Genomic DNA, 21,172 nt, shown 5'->3' on the forward strand with positions numbered 1-21,172 from the left:
GAGGACCTGTTATTGATATGTCCCTGCTGTACCTATTTCTAGTCTTTAGAGAGTGATGGGAGATTCAAGAAACTCCTGCTTATTCAGGTTCCACTCTGGGAACTAGAGCAGATATTTGAGTATGACTTCTTCTCTGGCCACATTTGCTAAAGACCCATTTCATGTGATATGATGCCATAAAAGAGATCCAGAAGAGAGGCCACCACGAGTTTAATGCAGCACATTAACCACTCAGCCACCAGTCAGGCTGATCTGGGACCACCTGGGGATCCTCTTGGCTGAAATTCAATACAGAAATCAGTTAAGTGATGCATCTTGCATCTCCGAGTCTGCTGGGCTGTGAGAAAACAGCAGGGGGCAGAGGGCTTGAAGGGCCCAGAGAGAGATGAGCAGAAGGGTTTGTTTGGGTCAGGCTGCCTGTGGCTGTCCTAGGGTCTGGTCCTTATTATATGGGAGCACAACCAATCCTTGCTACCATGGAGAATGAGCAGAAGCACTTTCACACATTAGTCTCCCCAAGCCCCAAATGACAGCTGGTTACTGGCTTTGCAAGAGTTCTTCAGCGTGGATACAGATTCCTAAACAGATTTATGTTGCCTCTCCTCTCCTCTCCTCTCCTCTCCTCTCCTCTCCTCTCCTCTCCTCTCCTCTCCTCTCCTCTCCTCTCCTCTCCTCTCCTCTCCTCTCCTCTCCTCTCCTCTCCTCTCCTCTCCTCTCCTCTCCTCTCCTCTCCTCTCCTCTCCTCTCCTCTCCTCTCCTCTCCTCTCCTCTCCTCTCCTCTCCTCTCATGTGTTTCTCAGCCAGATTTCAGCTCTGCTGGCTGACACCTGGATTCTTTCTTTTTCCATCTGCAAAATCATGTCAGTTGTTGATTAGTCTTTCTCTTGTCTAGGGGTTGTAGGCAGAAGATCATCAAAATATCTGACACAGTGCTAGAAATGGGAGAGCAGATTTGCAGACTTGATACCCATGGAAGCAGGCAGGAGGATGTCAGTGGGAATTTGATGGTCTGAGGCATGGAGGAGCTTGTGAGGCTTGCTGAGGGCTGGGGCAGAGCCAGCTCCAGCCAGTTGTGTGTGTTCAGTCTGTTTGGGAGGGCTCTGGCCAAGCCAGAGTGCAGACTGTGAGAGCAAGCAGTGACTCCAGACCTGCACCCAGACTCGGGGCTGAGCCTAAGAGGATGCATAATGTGCTTATCATGTACTCTGAGCAGAAGCCTCTGTGACAGCAAAGGTGTAATTTGTGTCACACGGGATAGATGTTGTGCTTTTCTCATTGCTGCGTGCCAGTGTTGTGTCAAGAGACATGAAGAGAAAATGCAGCTTTAAAGTACCTCAGCAGCTGAGTCTTTTTATTGATTCAAGCCTTTACATCACATATAAAAAAGTAGAAAAGCACTATCAGAGAGACAGATGGTGACAAGTCAGCTTTAGATGGACATGAATTATTTCATAAAAAAGATCTGAAAGTGCTGCCATGATTTTTTGCACCTTACCTCTCTCTTTGCTATTGGTACCTAAGGCACTTTCTCAGAAATTGTTCAAAGGACGCATTCCATATCCTTGGATGCTGTGATGGAGAAGAGTGATTTCTTCTCAGCAGAAAAAGAAAGTCTTTCAAGGTGAGGAACTCTTAAGTTATCACTCAGTGCCAGTTGATAACCTGCAGTGACTATAGGTAAGGAAAAATGTGCTCATAGAAGAGAAGAAGGAAGTAAGTTATAGATTTTCCTTGATATGACAATGGTGAAAGGTGTGGGAGGACACTAGAAAGGGAGGAAGAAATTAGGACCTCAGGGCTAGACCCATATGGAAATGTCATCCCTCCTGGAGACTGCACCTAGATTCAGTGGGGTAAATGTATGGTCTAAATATTTTGACAAAGTTTGAAGAAATTTATGGAGATATATTTATAGATTGAATGATTGCAATCCGTTGTGCTCTGTTTCACCAACTTCAATTACACTGCAAAGCTTTTTGTTTTTTATGAATAACAAAGAAAAACAGAATTTGGCTTTCAATTCCTTCATGTAAAAATAGCTCTTGCATCAGATTATACAGTTGAGAAGTTAAACATTAAAATTTTTTTGCAATATACCACCAAATAACCACCTATGAGCATAAACACATTTATTGTATATACAACCTGGCTTGTTAACAGAAGCTGCAATACTCTACACCCTGTTGACACAATTTTTCAGTCAGTGGGGTTTCTTGTGATAATGAGCAAAAATGCAAAGCAAAACAAAAAAACAAAGCAGAGGCCAAAAGTCACAGAAAGAACAAGGAGAAACTACCATTTTTCTACAGACCTCAGGGGCTGACCACAGTGTGGCTTTACTGGCATAAAGGATACAAAGAACTTCACTGTCTGCCAGAAGTTTTTTGATATGCTGCAAAAGATCTTGGTTGTGCTCATTTGTAGAGTAGAACCAGCAAGGTCAGTTCTACAGGGATAAGAGACATTGGAGGACACATCTTGGTTTTCTCAGCAATGTTGTTTTTTTTAGAAAAACAAAACAAAACAAAACAAACAAACAAAAACAAAATAGAAAGAATTAATCCTTCCAGCTGAGGAACGGTGTCATTCTGAAATGATAAAAATCTGGCACAGATTAACCTCTGATTTTAATTGTAACTTTAATTATGTATGATTTTAACCTGGCAGTTCAGTCTGTAGGATGAGAACAGAAATTGTTGTACTAATTGTGGAACCTCTAATAATTCTCATAAAACTTTTTTCTTCTGGAAAATTCCAAGTATTCCACATAATCATTCATAACTCCTCCCTTCCTGATATAAAGCAGCTCTGTGTATGATCAGAGCTGAAGTGCTGCGGGAAGAAAAGATAAAGATTTTTTTTTCAAAGGACATTTTAAAGGAGATATTTACCTAGTGCTTATGTATGATAACCCCATTTTGTTTGAGACCTTGCCAAAGATTATTCTCTCTCTGATTTTTGTCTAGGAAAAGCCTTCAGAAAAGTTATCTTTCAACAGTTCCCACTGTTCAAAAACTTTAAAATAATCTCCCTATCAACCTGAGGAGATTCTAATATTGGAAAATCATTTTTTCCCTCCTAAACCTTTCTTTCTGCTCACAATCTCTCTGACTGCTTCCCTTTTGTTTGGAGGGTGAAGTAGATTTGAGAAGCTTTTGTTGATCTGACAAAGTTTTGCAGTGTTAAAACTTGTCAGCATAAGAATTTTTTAACTGAAAGTTTGAAGATGTGACTTTATTTTTAAGTTTAAAGCCTATAAATATCAAGTTCTTAATTCAAAAAGACAAGATGTTGACATTTTCTGTCTCATTATATCAGTGTCAGCATCTCAGCAAAGTAAACTTTAAATGTATTTGAAAAATTTCTTCTTGGCTTTCCTTTCTGTGCACTTCTATGATATGTACTCAATCCTGAATAATTATCTAGGACCTGAAAGTAGAAGATGTGCTTATGCATATTTGCACAACACTGTTTTATTTCAAAATATATTTTTAGAGGCAGAGAAACAAATTTTTAAATATGCTGTACAGTATACTGCATACATTTCCCTCATGAATGTTCGTATTTTCAGTTGATATTGGTAGATTTTTTTATCAGTGGGAAAGGATTTGGTGATGCTGAGTGTCCCGGAACCCAAATTCATCCAGCCTTCATCACATAAGATTAACTTACAACCAAGAAAGAAACATGATGATAGAATCAGAGCTAAGAAAACTCCTTAAAAATAAGACAATTTGGGGAGAATTCTGGCTGTCCCATCCCTTTCCCCCATGACCACAAACCCAACATTTTTTACATTTATAAATAACATTGATTCCTTGGAAAAAATTGATCAGGGATTTCAGGTGAGAGTGTGGCCATTGTGTCTCCCCTGCTGCTCCCCATACGCTGCTCCAGCTGTGGGTACACAGGGAGCAATGGAACCTGTGCAGAGTGACTGCTCTTGTGAAATCACAACTCAGGTGTTGCTCTGGGCTGGCCATGAGTGCCTGCCAGGCTGACACCAAGCAGGTTGTGCTGAGCTGCACCATTTGCAGCTTTTCAGACCATCCCATCACAGGAGAAATGAGGATGCAAAGCCACTGCACATTGAGAGGAACCTTTGACACAGGACCACAAAAAGGAAGAAACCCAGCTATTTTGTTCCTTTGGGCTCAGCTGGGCAAGGAAGGTTGTTTTGTGGTCTGGGATGAAGAGGTGGATGATGCTGCTAGTTCCCTGGATGGGAATTCCTGCTGCCTGCTCAGTTCACCCTGCTGAATGCCTTTCTCCAGAAATAAACATTTGTTTCACTTTTCTCTGCCACCTCCTTCAGTGAGTACTTCTGCTTCCATGACCATGAAAAAGATGTTACCAGTCAAATTTGGTTTTCAATAAACCAGAGACAAGTATGTCCTAAAATCAATCCTGCTTTCCCAATGGAGACTGGAAGCTTTTTTTTTTTCTGATTTTGTGGTTTCCTCATCGACATCATTACATGGATGTCAAAGTCAGGGATTTTCAGAGAGATTAGTGTAAGGGGATGGAACATAAATCCAGACAGAAGAAAAGAAATTCCCACTCCCATGACAACAGAAAAGGTAGTGGCTCTTTCTTGTATGAGACTGGAAGAAGCTGCCTCATGGCATTTAACAATTCCCTAAGAATGTCATGCGCCATAACCCACAAACCTAGGAAATGGAAGAACAGGATATCACTGCTATATTTCATTATCAGAAATGTCTCAACTGATTCAAAAGAAACACCTCTTTGTGACAAAATCTTTGTATCATCACCAGGGGTCACAATGAAACCCCTTACACATACTCATCTATGAATTACAGTACATGGTAACAGGTAGGAAAAAGTTCCAAATAAGGTACTGTATGAATAGCACAGTTAAACACGAGTCATGCTTCACTGAAAAAAAAAATGGAGGTGGAAAATAAATAAATTGAGGTCAGTGCTGCATTACGTGTCCACCAGGTTTCTGCAGCAAAGCCCATGGAACAGATCTTGCTGTTCAAGGGAGAACAAAATGTAATGAAAATCAAGCTGGTTTTCATCTTTACAGTAGAGATTGCCAGCAAGATGATTTCCAGATAAATGTGTCCTTTTCCATTCTCACTAAGTTTAAACAAATGAGAATGAAGTACTCTAAAAAGAAGTACCCTTCTTTTTCTCATTTTTTATTTTTTAAATGGGAACTGCCCAAGCCTTTGTGTACATGCAGACTTATTCCAGTCCATGAAAGGCTGTGAACTGTTTTCCATATGAAGAGCTCCACCAGGTTCAGAATTCTGCATGCAAAGTCAAGTATGAACTCATGTGCACCCAAGGAATGATTTTCATTCAGTGGTGAAAATGATTTCTTTAGAGCACCATAAAACAGGCAAAGCATTAGCTATCAATTTTAATAAGTGAACGGGACCAGATACTGTTGTAACTCAGAGAAAGACTCTTGCCAGATAATTTTTTATCAAACAGAATTGGTGGAAAGTAGTCAATGACTTCAACACTTACAAACAAAAGTATATTATAGACCAAGGTCTTAGGTTTTGTTTGTCTGTTTTGGTTTTTTTCCCTATATGCTGCTTTTCCATGCAATTTGCAAATCTACCAAGACAGTCATTGTTTTCAATATATAGTCTTGTATGTGTGTGTGTATGTGTACAATAAGAAAATTGTTTGCCATTAGAAAAGTCTCTGGATTAGTTACACTAGAATGTGGGCAACTACAAAGAGCTCAAACATGTGCAGTGCAGATGTCTGATTGAGGGAAAAAGGGTAAATCCATGGAAAAGCTGCTCTAGAGGATAGGACAGACACAAAACTTTGTTTGGAAGAGAACTGTCTGTGATTTTTGGTTCAAGTGCTTTTCACTATTTGCATGCAAATAATAGAAACTAGCAAATGACTCAGGATAAACCTGGTCAAGGGCTAAGATCATTATCACTATAATCAGAAATGGATGTTCCCACTTACTAAAACAGGGGAAGACTGGAATTATTGCAGCTGTTGTACATATTCTCAGCAGTGCAACTAAATGAGCAGCCATTTACTCTGGGTAAGTTCTTGTTCAAAAGTACTCCAGGAGAAAGTTAATCTATTCTCTTGTTTTCTGTGGTGGTCACTGTGCTGTGTATGGCTGTTTTGTTGTGTGCTGATCTCCTGCTTGTCTGTCAAATGCATCCAGTTCTCCTGGGAGCACAGGTGAAGGTGGAGGAAAGGCAAGACAGATGTGTAGTAAGGGTGATTGACACTGTGTAATGATTACCAAAAAATGTACACAGAAAGAACTTTTTGCAGACCACACTGGGGAAGAACAGTAAAGGAGGAGCAGCTTGCACAATATGCTCTTCAACAGATATTTATATCCAAGAATCTTGAAAATTAGAGGAGATAATGCAATAATATTATTTCATCCACAAAAGAAACAATACAGAACTCTACCAGCATGGCTGTACTTTTGATGGTTTAAGAGACTTCCCATACACTCCAAGGCAGAGAGGTGGGTCCAGGGCAAGGCAAGAACAGGATGGTTCACCCTGACCATGGGACCAGATCCCTGCTGCAAGATCACATCCAAGACCAGGGTATGACACTGCATTCCCATTAAACTTCTGAGCTGGTGACCTCCAGCTGTGAGTATCAGTGCCTCAAATTTGTACAAAGCAGCAGCCTTGGCAAGCCCCAAAGCCACCTGATAGTTTTCCTGGAGTAAAATGGTTCATGTAAAGCCCTTCCACTGTGCCAGACAGACAGCTTGGCACAGAGCTGGCCACACGGTGACCGGTTGATTTGCAGCCAGTTGCTTTCCTTCAAAGCATGAAGTTTGCTTAAACGTGTTTGGATTGAGGATTTAGAAAATGTGAGAGGGAGAAGGAAGGAGAAGTACTCCAGGAAAACAGCCAAGTTTATAACTGAAAGAAAGGCAGAGATGATTGAATATAATTCTTGGGAGAATCGTAGGCTGGTGTGCCTCAGTTCTTGAGGAGACACTTGAGCAAATCCCCCCTTGATAATGAGGCTCAAAGCCTCAGAGGTTGGAAGGTCCTAGTTTTTTGACAGACTCTACTGTAACAGAAACCTCTCTTGGAAAAAAATTTGTTAACAATTACTCCCTGTAACGGATGTGCTTTCATCCATAGATCAGACATATTGCAAGTTGCAACTCATTAAAAAGATTCTCTGGGCTTCGGTCCAAAATTAGTGCCAGCTTTCTCCAAGCATTTGAGCAAACACAACTGCTACCCTCAGTGCTGCCTTCCTTTGGAAAAATCCTTTGATGCTCAGTGGCTGTGGGAGTCAGCCAGCCACTTACAACGTGTCTGCAGTTTCCTCCTGCTGCTTACAAGGCAGCACCAGGCTGAACAAAGCTGCATGGCTGTGCACTGAGCTTCCAGAGCACGAGGTGGTCTAAGCCTGCTCACCTGTGAGGCATTGTGGGGCTCCAGAGGTGAGTTATCCAAATGGGCTGTGGGTGTGACACAGGCTAGCTGTGTAAGTGCCAGAACAGAAGCAGAAAATGTTTTAGCTCAGTCACAAGCATGTCTCACAGAAACACAGTGTCATTTCACTTTGTCATGATGCAGGTGTCCAGGGCTTTGATGAAATTCAGTGGGAGAACAAGGCTGCTCATACTGGGATGGAGAGAGGCCAGCCTGCTCAGAGCAGAGAGCCAAAGGCAGTAAGTAGGAAATGTGTAAGGAGGAGGCATGTCTGAACTCATGTTCCTTTTTGGGGTGTAACTCCCTCACAGCAGTGCTGTAGCCAACCCTATAAAGACATAGTCTTCCAAATACCCATGATTTGGATGCTGACAAGGAATGGAGCTAGAGAGGGGCTTCTCATCTCTTTGCCAGAGACAAGCAGTCTGAAGTAATTCTGGTATCAACACCAGAAGTGCTTAGGGAAATAGGTAAACATCAGTAAAAATCAATATTGCATTTGCAGATGTCAGATGCCTACAGGATTAGATGGCTGCTGATCAGGGAGCTGAAGTCAGGTACCTACAGAAGCAGGCATGAGGTAAATGAAGGTGTTGTGAGATGGCTCTAACATGAGGAACACAAGATTTCTCTGCTGCTAGTGTAAAGACTTCAGGGGAGTGCAGATTGGCAGGTCTCCTTGGGGCAGCTGCTGTGGGGTACAGCCCAGGCAGGCCTCTGCTCCATCCTCAGTGTGTTTCACATGCAGCACTTGCTCCAGGCAGGAGTTTCAGGCCCAGCTCCTTGGAGGTTGAGTCCACTGTGCCACCACACAACATGGGGACAGGCTTGAGATTCACTTGCTCCCCTACCAACTTGCTGTGAGGAGAAGGATAAAGGGATTTCCATTGCCAGCTGGTTTTCTCCTAGGCAAAACTGGAGTTTTAAGAGGGCACTTCGGTTCACTAGACAAAAGAGAGGTTTAATGTTTCATATCTGGAAAAGATCTAACAGATATTTACTTTGTGCCTCACCAGGGCTGGAATCCTCACTTTTTGATACTACTTGGCACTTTCAGTGTGCTAGTTAAGGACAAAGAACTGTGCAAATATTAATGAACCTTCAAAGAATAAGAGAGAATCTTTTTTCAGAGGGGAAAACCCAGAGGGCAGAGATCTTAAACGAGGTCACACACACAGCATCACTGTTGTTTCAATATCCTCTGCTTTGAGGGAAGATCCTCAGGAGGAGGGGAATAGCCTGAGGAGTAGGGACCTAGTGAGGACTGCTGAAATGACTGATGGGAGAAGAAGGGGTCAAGCCTTTTGCTGAGCCAAGCAAAGAAGAAATGTGGGAAGGATATTGGAGAACAGGGTGGGCTGCAGAATATATTCAAGGATGGAAATAGCAGGTGTGCTGATGAGATGAAAATACAACAAGCTGCTTCCAAAGAAGCCCTGACAAACAGGGATTAAAATAATTGAAAGGATCCTGAACTATAGCACCAAGTACAAAGTGTTAGGTTTCACCTCTATTAGTCAAATAATGTTCCAGCAGGGGCACTTCAAATGTCAGCACTTGCCAATATGTACTGCTGAGTGACTAGCTCAGCTGAGGGTCTGGCCCTGAGAAGCAAAGGGTTCCTTTTTGATCAAAAAAGAAAATATGATGACAAACATGCTGGCAAATAAAAGTAGGAAATAATTTTAAATGGTGGCAAATGCATATCATATTCACTTTCAAACCAGATACAGCAGAACCTAGTTTTAATTTCAGTGGCACTCATTGTGTGGAACAATCATGCAGAGACTTGCAGTACATCACATGGTAATACTGAACATACAGGCTTCTAAAAGAGACATGAAAATGCATCTTAAAAGAATGGTAGAATGTATTCCACAAAATAAACTCTTGGGGTTTTTTTTTGGTTTTTTTTTCAGTTTTTTTTTTTGCCAGGAAAACTATTCTTCCTGAGATGCTGCTTACCTTTGCACATCTGGCAAGAGACTTGAAAAGAATTTAGTGCAGGTGCCAGTTGAAAAAGTCACCTGCAGTTCTGGGATTACTTTTGACTTCCTACTTTCCTTTTAAAGCAAAAGAACAATGCAACTTGACAGTATTACCAAACTGCCCAGAAAGGCAGTTTAAAAAGATTCAGTACCTAAATAAGATTTTCAAATAGTTTTTACTGCTTTTCTTACTCAACAATCCTGCAAGTTAGTGTTCAGGTAGAGGCTTACTGAACATTTTTGCAGAATAACAGCAATATCAAAAGTATCCAACTACAGGTTAATCCTGGTTTTATGGATCTGCCATTTATCTTTAAATAATTTTGCCATTCTGCAGCAATTTGCTTGTTTCTTTCTAATGTCTTGGAATAGCCAGCAATTATGCATGCAGAGATCAAGATGACTGTACTCATGGAATAAGGGTGGGAGCCTTTCTTTGAAGATGGAGGAAAGGTGACTGCTTACAAAGCGTATTCATGAGAAGCAAAATGAGTTTTCCTGTCAAGGACAGTTGTGGAGTTGCCAGCACAACTTGGGCCTTCTGGCTCTGAGACGAGCTCAAAATTTACAGAACAGAATTTCCTTGGAGAGCAATATTGCAAAACACAATGCTTTCAAATAAGTGGTGTATTTCTGCCATATTTTGTTATCTTTCCAAAGAGCCTCTTTAAACACACCAGAAAACTGTACAGGACTTAGCAGACTATTTTTCTTATGTTGTGAATTATATTAATGTATCACCTCAATGTATTAATATTGTGGTTTATCAGTATACTAGATTATTCAGTTTTGCCTCTTCTGGAGCATGATTTCTTTGGCTTACTGTATCTTAGTTACTTACAAGTTCAGTACAATATGCTCCCTCCTGAAATTAGGGTTCTTTGGTAAATTTTTCTGTAAATGGAAATGTAAATTTCGATGTCTGTCCTCAATAAGGTATTGTTAATTCCATTAAAAAAATCTATCTATCATAATACCATTTGGGAAAATGAAGCCTATTACCAGAAAATTCAGCTCTTTTCAATTTTCAGTTTTGCATTTGAAAAGTAGGCCATTAAAATGACAGGTGAATGCTGCAGAGCACAGATTCTAAGAGACTCCTACCTATAGATACGTGGGATAACTTAAAAACTGGAATGAAATCCTTCATAAAGAAATGGCTAAAAAGACAAGAGGGCTTTTCCAAAATGCTATTGGTGAGGAATTTCTCAGACTGAGGGAATTTTAAATTCCCTTTGGTAGCTATAAATAATTCTTGGTCAAGGTGAAAATCAGGAATAAGCACAATTTTTTTGTACCCTGCTCTTGTCCACTGAAGTCACCAAAGTGCTAAGGAGATCATAATTTGGCACATGATGTCTTTGTTACTTGACACTTGCCTGTATTTCTTGCATGACAGTAAGTTAAATGATTGCAGCTGTACACCCACAAAATTTTGTTTCTTTTCCACTGATGGCAATCTGGGGTGATTACACTGATACGTGTTGGAGGATCCTAATTCCACAATAATATCAGAGCCAAGTTTGCCACCCCACTGCTTAGTTCTTAACCATAGCCTTAAACTGATCACTGCACTGGAAAATGTTCTGAGGGTTACTGTAAGTTTGGCACACAGCATTTCCCAAACAGCAGGGCTGTAAAAGAAGCTTTAAAGGACCTTACAACAACAGGTATCCCCCAGTCAAATGGCATTGCTAATACCCATTATAAGCTTTGGAGTCTTTCCAGAATCCTAAGGACAACCATGTTGATTCTGGACTGTAGAACTCCCTCCAGTTCCCAGTGCACATGGATATCTGTAGCACAAGTGACAACATCTGGTGGATCAGGTATGGAGACTGAGTACACTGCTGATGTCTAAAGTGCTTGCAGTTTGCTACAATCTTTTCATTTTCAGGCTACATTTCTTTGGGATCAGATTGTACTTGTTTTTTCACCTAGACAGCCCTCCTACCTCCCTGATCTTTGCAACCAGGTGCCTGTTCTCTCAGCCTTCATTCTTCTAGTGCAAGAAAGACAAGCAGTTTTAGGTCTTCTCCTACGAAGACTTTCCACAATTCCTTACCCTGCTATGTGTCTTTTTACAGGTTGAGATTCTCTTTCTGGTGCAGAAATTACCAGCACTGTTTGCTACATTCCCTGTCAGTCATCGCTTGTTCTTTTCAGGTGCATTAATATTTCATGTTTGCTTGATGCACCAATATATCTGTTCCACATTGGAGATTTGTTGTGAGGCTGCCTGTACCAAACTGGGAGCTTTCAGCCATCCTCTGCTCAACTGCTATGTCCTCTCACCTTTTGTATACTTTGGTTTAATGGGAAGCCATGTTGATTACTACACCTAATTCCATGACCCCTGGACGTCACTTGGGAATCAAAAGCAGCAAGAAGGGAGATAAGAGCGGAGGATGTCACATGTTCCCTGCTAAAGTAAGCCATGGTGGGGATCAGTATTACAGCAGGTAATCCTCTTCAAGCAGGGGTAGAAGGTTATGTGCACTCAGCTGTCCTGTTTCATCTGGTACCTCAGCTGAAACATCTAAAGCAGTGGTCTTGTCTAAATTACGAGGCTGTAAGCTCTGGTAATCAAGCTCTGGATGTCTGTCCTGTGCCCCAGTGGAGCAGGAAGGTGTGATAGAGGGAGGGGAGAACAGTGTCAGTGTCAGTGCAGCGGGTGCAGTGTCAGCTTCAATTGCCCCAGCCAGAATCAGCACTGAATTTCTGATAGAGCCTTTAATGTGCCTGCTGTCATCATCATTGATAAGGGAAGATGTTAGTCCTTCAGCTCAAGAGATAGAAGTGTTCTTTATGGGACTGAGAGTTCAATGTCCCACCCTGGCCAAAAGCCCTGCCAGAGGGAACGTTAGCCTTGGCTGCAGAAAGCAAGAAGCTCAGTTGCCTTTGAAAATTCAATGTAACCCTCTCTTGGTGTTATATAGACAGCAGTGTGTGAGTGAGTGATGTGTGTGAGTTATTGATTTATCCTTCAACTTCTGTCCTTCGTTTTATTCACATAACTTTATATCATAGCTTTTATGACTGATAGAAAAATATGATTCTATTTCCATGCACAGGAAATTTTTCTTCTGCCAATTTTTCTAAAGGAGATGAGTGATTAGTGACATGATCCCTGTGTCCTTACCATCATCTCTGATCACCTGTATCATCCAGAACTTGCTTTTGCCCTCCAATCAGAGAATCAGAGCAGTCTCACCAGAAGGGCAGATGCTGAGTAACAAATAAAAATTTCAGTTGTTCATGGGTAGAGTATCTGTATGAAGATCAGACATACTCCAAGTACTTGTTCAGACAGACATCAGCTTTTGTGAGTGGTTGTATATAAGAACTGGTTAAACTGGACAACAGCTGCTTGAAATATCAACAAATACCATATTAGGTCAGTTCAGTTACTCACATGAGTTTCTATCACATTTGGTCTGAAACACTGAAATATATTCCCTAGCTGCTACTTCCAGTGTCCTGTTTGCTGATGGGTTCCTCTTCTGCATGACAGCTTCTACAGTATATCACTGAAATATACTGACACATTTCTTAAGCATATTGCATTCTCATAAGAAATACAAAATAGAAAAAATAAGTTTGTACTTATATCCTACTGCTTCTGTCAGTCACTAAAATTGATTGACTCTCTTCTGTTTCTTTCTTTTCATTCATGATTGTGGTTTTGTTCAAATAATTGATTTTTCACGTATCTAATGATTCCTTCCTGGTTTTCAACTTGAAATATATCCATGCCCTGGCTCATTGCTGTAGTATTTGTCATCAGAATAACAACATAAATCATTTTGAGCCTAAGATCAGACTGGGAAGGTGGAGAAAGGTCTGGATGATTTAAAGACATGTGCAGAAGAGATCTGAAAAATGTTCTGGTTTAGAGAAATATTTTGATTATACAATAATAATAGAGCTTTATTGGAATTAGGGTTTCTCTGGAATGTGGATGCTGCAAACTGTGGGAAAAACAGCTTGCATGGTTTTGTGTGTGGAGAACTTTGGAGGTATCTTTTGGTGGAATTCAGTACTGTATTGCCAAGAAAATCTTATATCAGTGTTAGCTTTGGTGTTTATGTAAAAGCTCAATGGCTACAAGTGTTGTTAAGTGAAGTATTCAACCAAAGACCTCCTGGAAAGATGACTTTGGTGATGTGGAATTAAAACCATGGCTTATCTCAGCACAGAGAGAGGGAAGGAGAGTCACAACTTCCCAGAGTCACAGAGAACTGTCACAAGAAACAACTTGGACATGGGTTGGACCAGATAAGGTCAGGTGAACATCTGGTACTACCATAAAATGTCCTTGCTGATAAAAGTATCGCTGTAATCAAAATATTATCCAGTCTTGGAATGTGCTACTTAGTAGGCCCTCAACATGCTAGAAAACGCAATTTACTTGGACTGTTATCTGTATACTCAGATAAAATTTGAGAATTTCTTCAAATACATTTTAAAATATGTTTTACTGACACTATCGTAAGCAGAAAAAACATTAACATTGTCTTTTTAAATTAAGAACTTGAATATAATGTACTTTTAAAAATATAGTGCCATTTAACTTCAAAGTTACAGTTAAAGATGCTCAAGTTTCCAAGTTAGTTAATGGTGTCAAATTTTGCTAGATCAACACAGGCTTTTCAAATCTGAGCTTAAAAAAAACAACCTGAGGGAAGAATGTTGTTGATGGAGTGAAATCTAGGAATATATGCTGACACACAGTGAGGAGCTGGTGATAACTGCTGTGTGCAGTCTTCATGCCTGCAATATGCCCACAATTCACTTAATAGGAGAGAAAATGGCCAGCTGGTCCTGTTGAACTGAAGGCAGCAAGCTGTGCTCCCTTGCCATTAAACTCAGGGAAAACACTCTTCTAGAAAATGTAACTTATCAAAATGACTTGAACTGTTTCACAGATATTTCCATAAATGATTGGCCTTTCTAACTCTGACTGAGACTTTTGAAAGAAAAAGTTTCAAGCTGTAATCAAAAAATGTACCTGTTCTCAGAATTTATTTTGCAAATAAGAAAATGTGACTGATCTAATCTACTGTAAGGTGAAAATAAGACAGAAGTTGAATAAATATAATATCATGCTTTTCTTAGAGGATAAGCTATACATTCTCTCTTCATGTCTGTTGAGTAGAACTCCATCATTTTACTAGCCAAGTTCTCATATTTGGCTACAATAATGTCATTTATCACTATCTTCAAATAGGGATTATACATAAAGACAAAGCCACAATTAAGATTGTTTTAGTTAAAAGATTCATAAAGCTGTTTATTTTGTGATTGAAAAAGGATATTTTGGTGAGAATAGTAAAAGTGAAGCAGTTAGGTAAAAACAGTGGTGTAAAATTAGTTTTTGATTTTTCAAGACTCCAAATTGTTTCTATCTCATCTTTCTACTTAATTTGCTTTACCAAACATAAAATCACAGTTTTCATTTGGGAAAATATTATACAAACAACACCAAAAAGTCTCATCAATCCTCACAGTTTAGATGCACTTTCTATAATGCTTATTCTCTAAAACAGAAAAGAAACATAGGTATTGTGATCAGCATGTGGATTAAAACAAGATGCCCTTTCAGAAGCATTTGTCCTTTATACAACTGTTATTTTCTTCCAGCAGTGAATCTGTACAAAGGTTTCCTGTACAGGGAATAAATTAATGGATCTATTTAAAAAGGACAAATATTATACTGCAAGCCATACTCCTGCTATCATGGCCAAACAGATGCTAGAGAAGTAGCATTTAAACATTGTTTTTGCAGAAACAAAAGGTTTATCACTGGAGAGGTATAACGTTAGCAGGAGAGCTGACCTACTTACCCACCATAACACTCTGAGGAGCCTCTGGGGACATTGGAGACCCTGGAGCAGGGCATGTTTTACAAGCCAAGTCATGAAACTATGACCAAGAGCACAACTTCTTTTTTTTTGTAGCAGCTGTTTATGTTTGACAGAAAAATATTGGGCAAATTTATTCCCATCTTAGTAGAGATATTTAAGGTTTACTTGTCTAATTCTCTACTGATTGCTCTAGGCTTCCACTACATTCATTGAAGAGCAACCCACACATGCAATCTCTCTGACCTACTTTAACTAACTACCTCCAGAGGAGATTAATTTCTCCCTGGATGTGCTTGCTTCTCCCAGCTGCCTATAATGGAAAGCAGTGAAAATAGCTGAGGGTTTGGAAACTAACTTTTTGAGACCTGAGGGAGATAGGTCCCACCCCTGGCCTCAGAAGAGTTCCTCCATGACTCACAAATACCTGAGCTAAGTTTTGGGAAAAAAGGAATGTGTTCTCATGAGCTTCTTACAAGTGTTGGTAATGGAATTACCATTGGCTGAGGTCATATGTGTTGTGTCCATAGTGCAAGAGGCTCTTCCTGGTGAGTGAGTAGATAAACTATCCAGCTTTTCCTCTTAGATATTCTCATTGTTTACTTCATGTGAAACCTTGAGATAGCTGAAGTGGAAAACTGGATAGCATCACATCTACTGGCCCTGGTGACAAAGTGATTGGAAAGATGCACCCAGCACAGGGAATTTTACTGGAAAAGGTGTACGTCATTTATGCAAATACATCAAAAGGGAGACCTGATTGAGGCCTTTTGTGGAGAGCTTTGTGGATAATTGGCTAGCTGAGAAAGGCCACTTCGATGTGATACCGTTGGATAAGGATAGGGGGAACAAGCTGGGGATTAAGCAACCAGTGTCCAATCACTGACAAAGGTCACAGTGACCTTCGCTGAAACGGGAAGATGGGGGAGAAAATCGCTTGCCAGAAAATGAAGATAGCTTAGGTAGAGTAGCTATAAGAATGTAAACATAGAAACAAAATAATCATTAGAGCATAGAAGTAGGTGTGGTTGATCTAAGTGTGCTTTAACCAATAATGAGCTCAGCTTTTGCAATATATATAAGCTTCATTAACACCAATATAAATATGTGTGAGCTATCAATAAACTTTGGGATTTGCTGTTCACGCATATTGTGTGAGGCAATTCCTCCGCCGTTCACGACAGCCTCTCAATATTTAAAGTGTCCTATAAGAGAGATAGGGACAGATTTTTCAGCAGGCCCTGTTGTGATGTGACAGGGGATTATGATTTTATACTAAAAGAGAGTAGATTCAGATTAGATAAAAGGAAGAATTTTTTCACAACCTAGGTGGTAAAACACTGGAACAGATGACCCAGAGAGGTGGAGGATGCCCCATCCCTGGAAATATTCAAGGACCGATGGGGGGTCTGAGAAACCTGATCTAGCTGAATATATCCCTGCAGGGGAGTTGGATCAGATGACCTATAAATGTCAGAGGGTTTGGAATAGATGACCTGTAAAGATCCCTTCCAACATAAACTATTCTATGATTCTATGCTTGTCTCTGGGGCATTAAGACCCAACTGCTATTTAAAGTGTTATTTCATCTAAGCTCTAGAATTTACGACCAGTAAATGTCACTTTGCTTACTAGTGTAAGGAGGTTATGATAAACTGGTGGTATGTAATTGAAATTATACAAGAATACAGACAAATTTACTATCAGGCAGAGTTGTTTTAGCTCAGGCAACTCAGCTGGTGGTGAGCAGCAAGGTATGACAGTAACGCAGAGGTACCCAGTTAGCAGCACATTATCTCAGGGCAGTAGCACAGCAGTATGTGTCACTTGAACAATATTGATGGCATATGCAAAAAAAGCTGCTTTTAGTCATTCTGCAGATGAAATAGGTAAAAATCAAGGAAAAAAAATATTTTAAACTAAACTTTCTATTTAAAAAAATTAAAAGACTAATCCTCCTAGACTTGTGGGTGAGCTCCAGTCAGCTTTAAGCCCTATCAAAACTTTCACCAACAAATTCTCTACGGGCTTTTAACATAATTTGAGAGACGCCTACTATGGCTTGCCATGAAACCATAAGGGGAAAAATAGTTCCTGGGTACCATTACCCATGTGTTTCCAAAGTATCTGCGTCTTGGGGTTGGTTCCCTTCAACAGGTCAGCATGCTGATGAATTGATGCTTGATAGCATTTCTGCTGGTTCTGATGGTATTTTTCATACTTTTTTCCTTCTTAAAAAAAAGTTATTTAAACTCTTAATGTCTTCATAGCAAAATGTCTTGTTAAAAGGATGCATTAAATTCAGTTTAGATAAGGACAGAGAAGAGGATTGAAGGAGAGGTAGATGCCCAGCATGGTTCAGAGATACTTTGTTGATCTGTGTCTCTAAATCTGCATTAAATCTTCACCTAGAAAATGCTAAACAGAAAATGGGTACAACCCCATATCTTATGAAGATAATCTTGTTCCTGGCTTGGAGCTCTGGATCTAAAGCTTGTCTTTTCAGCAGGCTCTGCCTGAGGTACACATGTGGTAAATCCAGTCAATTTCTAACATACACATGGGATTCTAGTGCACTGACTTATCCTGCCTGATGCACTTCCACTTCAGGGTAACAGGTGCTGTATCCCATCTCCAGAGATACTGTTGCTCTGTTTTACACTGTTTGGAGATTGGCTCTTCAGAGGTTCTACCTGTTTGGCACACTTTGCCTATTATAACACACCTGTTATTTCTGCAACGCTATATAAATATTTATGATAGTTCTCCATACGTCTTAGTTGCTCTCATGTTCAAACCTCTCCTCTAAGGTGACACATGACCATGTGACTTTGCATTCACTTTTCCTGAATTTTCATTCTTAATTAGATTCTATTCACCTGGTGGAACAATGAATCCCCAGAGAATATCCATTAAAGTTGTGTGATTTTTATAGTTCAACGTACTATTTAGCCTACATAAATGGCATGTGCTTTTTTTTAATAGCAAAGCATCAAGCCCAACTATCCAGTGAAGAAACCAAAGCTGTTAGCACAGCTTTTGAGGGGTAAGCACGTCTACCACTTGCCAAAAATTTGTTCTACTGCAGTACACAACTGCTCAGCCAAGACCGAGGTCTCCAGTATGGTGCTTCACTGGTGCCCAAGCAAACTCTAATCCTTGCCCAGCCCCAGAGGCAGTGGAGAGGTGGGAAGAGAAGGGAAATCACGTGAGGTGCACATACTTTGCTTTTTAGAGACAGTGTTGGCACATCAGCTCTGATTGGAAAGCAGAGGGGCTTTGTCAGAGCTGAGGGAGCAGTACCATAGCTCCCAGCTGAGATGCATCCTCACAGGTCAGAGCCAAGGACGAGCAACACGTGTCGGGGCCAAGGCTCTGGGAGGCTGTCCAAAAAGGCATTGCAGAGGCACTGAATACATGCCATTGCTGTTCACACTTTGGCAGACCAGGAAGAAGGAAAAAAAAAAAGAAAAGCATCAGGTAGGATGCTTTTAGTTTCAAAATTGTCACAACACCATGGAATCCTGATGTTCTAATTCCCTTGCTGTTTGCATTATTTGGTAGGCAAGCAGTTATGAATTCAGCCAGAATAAAGGCAAAGAAGAGGTGGTACACAGATATGCACACTGAGGAAATCTGACATCATGATTTTGCTGGAGAAATTCTGGGCTTTTCTGTATGTTTTTGTTTGTTTTGTTAGGTTTTTATTGCTTGCATAAACCTACACTATTTCTGTAATTAAGTTTACAGGCTCATACCTTTGACAGACAGAATTATTTCTGTTACATATTCTGAGTTTTACTCTATTAGTCATCCATAATATATCCTAATATGCGAGATTAATAACCCCAAAACAAACACACACATGTATACATATTCCTCTCTCTCCATGTGTGCATACATTTTCCTCTTTTGTAAAGTTAGTTTTAGATAAAAGATTCATAAAGCTCTTTATTTTGTGATTGAAAAAGGATATTCTGGTGAGAATAGTAGAAAGCTAAAATAATGCTTCTCTGCAGAGCTTTTTATTCCTCCCAGTGCAGACACCACTGAAAGCAGCTAGCAGAGGTGAGATTTGCCGCTGAAAAGCAGGCTGTGAGCAGCACAACCTGAGAACATTGCCCATAGCCGATAATAGATTGTCAGCGTTTGGGCATGTTAGATAATGCAAAATATACTTCAAACCACACTGCAGAAAGCCTTCTTGTCAGCTTATAATTTTGGGGATTTTTTTCTCTTTTTACTGGTAAACAGAACTTCCCCTTCACTCTTCTTATCCTAGCCCTGTTTAAATGCTGAGACTTAGGTGTGGTGCGTTCAGCGCAGCCTGTGCAGGACAATCATTATGTGAAATGGCATGTGAGGTTTTCTTGTCTTTCTTTTCCTTCTGTCCTTCATATGGCTGCAACACACAGCTCCCAGAGGCCTTTAGGCTTTTCCACTTCTCAGAGCACTGCTGAATGGATGTGCCAGGGGGAGCAGTCCTTGCTCCTTGTGTCAGCTGTCACAGCATGCACACTGCTATGCAGTGCTGCCCCAGTGCAGTGGTGCTCAGCTTCTTTGTGGTACTTAGCTCTAAAACTCTTTGACTGATCTTATTCCAGTGGTTTGCAGGGAGATTCCTACTGGCGTGCTGTCCAGTTGCTCCCAAGCACTTGCTTAATCTAGCAAGGACAAGGGAGGTTAAAAATGGACTTGGATTACGCCTGTGGAGACTCCTTATTTGAGAGTCACTTGTCTCTTCATAATTTAAAGCACTGATCTTCCAGGGTTTCACTGTGTATTTCATCCAGCCTCTCTTCCCTTTCCTGCCATTAAAACGGAGTTCCCTTTTGACTGTCTACCCCTTCAGATGAAGCACACAATACAATTTTCTTCTAAATTCAGCCTGTTAATTTTTTGCTCTTTTTTTGCTTTCTCCATGATCCTAAACTTTGCTGTTTCTACTTTAGAGTGAAACCCAAAGTACTTCACAATAAAATTTTTAGTCAGCAGATTCAGGGAACCTTGGAGAAGAGAGAGGGAAAAACACGTTTCTGTTTCTACCACCCACCTGGTTCTGGCTGAGCTCAATATTAAAAAGCTGCTCAAAACGGAAGGAATAAATTAGCACAGGAAACTCATGGAGGCTTCACATTAGTCAGGAAGTCCCAGGCTAGCTTCTGCTTTGGCTGGAAGCTAATCTTATGGGGGAAGATCTCCATGCTTACAGTCCTGCTTGAAAAAGTTTATCTCAGAGATTTTTCTGGGGACAGAGCAAGAAAGTGCTCCAAAACATGGAGCTGCCAAATCCTAGCACGTTTCCACTGTTAAGCACAAAATTGTAACAAATTCAAACTAAACAGGAAAACATTTCTAACCTTAGAGAAGGCAGAGGCATGAACAAGCACTTCGGTGCTTCTCATTCTGCTCCATTTTGGGATCTGCTGTTAGGGGGTTAATTTTGAGGACAGTGCACTGTCTCTAGCCTTTTCCTCTTCAGTGTGCATGAATCATCCAACCTCAGAACATCCTGTATCTGGCTGCCTGTCTCATAGCACTGGGCAGCAAAATGCCTAATCTATCTCCAAAAGAGAATGAAAAGTGAAGAGTGATAAAAGGTTTCACAGGCAGACACTGAGCGTGGAAACACCAGTGATCTTCAGCTCTCACCAAAATGAAATCTTCCTGTCCTGTAAAAGGACAGCAAACCTAATAACTTGCACCTGTAGTCAAATCAAAGTGAATGGTGTTATACTGTGCTTCAGGCCACACTTATTTAGGGATTTCCACGTGAATCTAGATATTTAACCTCAGGCATCCAGGCAAAGCTCAGTTCACAAGCAAGCATCAACTAATTTTTTTATTAAGGAAACAGCGTTATGATAAAGGCTATTCTTGGTTCTACATT

The 21,172-nt window shown here is 40.5% G+C and overlaps 1 long non-coding RNA gene across 1 annotated transcript in view; it reads left to right on the forward strand.

The window, feature by feature from the left end:
• The first annotated feature begins 7,269 nt into the window (after nucleotides 1-7,269).
• The window catches only part of LOC139592433 (uncharacterized), a 29,305-nt gene continuing 15,402 nt past the window's right edge, over nucleotides 7,270-21,172 (forward strand). The window contains exon 1 of the long non-coding RNA XR_011680002.1: nucleotides 7,270-7,438. This is a non-coding gene — a long non-coding RNA (uncharacterized lncRNA). The remainder of the gene's footprint in view (nucleotides 7,439-21,172) is intronic.

This window comes from Agelaius tricolor, unplaced genomic scaffold (assembly GCF_023055355.1).
Source record: "Agelaius tricolor isolate 1412-34295 unplaced genomic scaffold, bAgeTri1.0.p SCAF_1, whole genome shotgun sequence".
NCBI lineage: Eukaryota > Metazoa > Chordata > Aves > Passeriformes > Icteridae > Agelaius > Agelaius tricolor.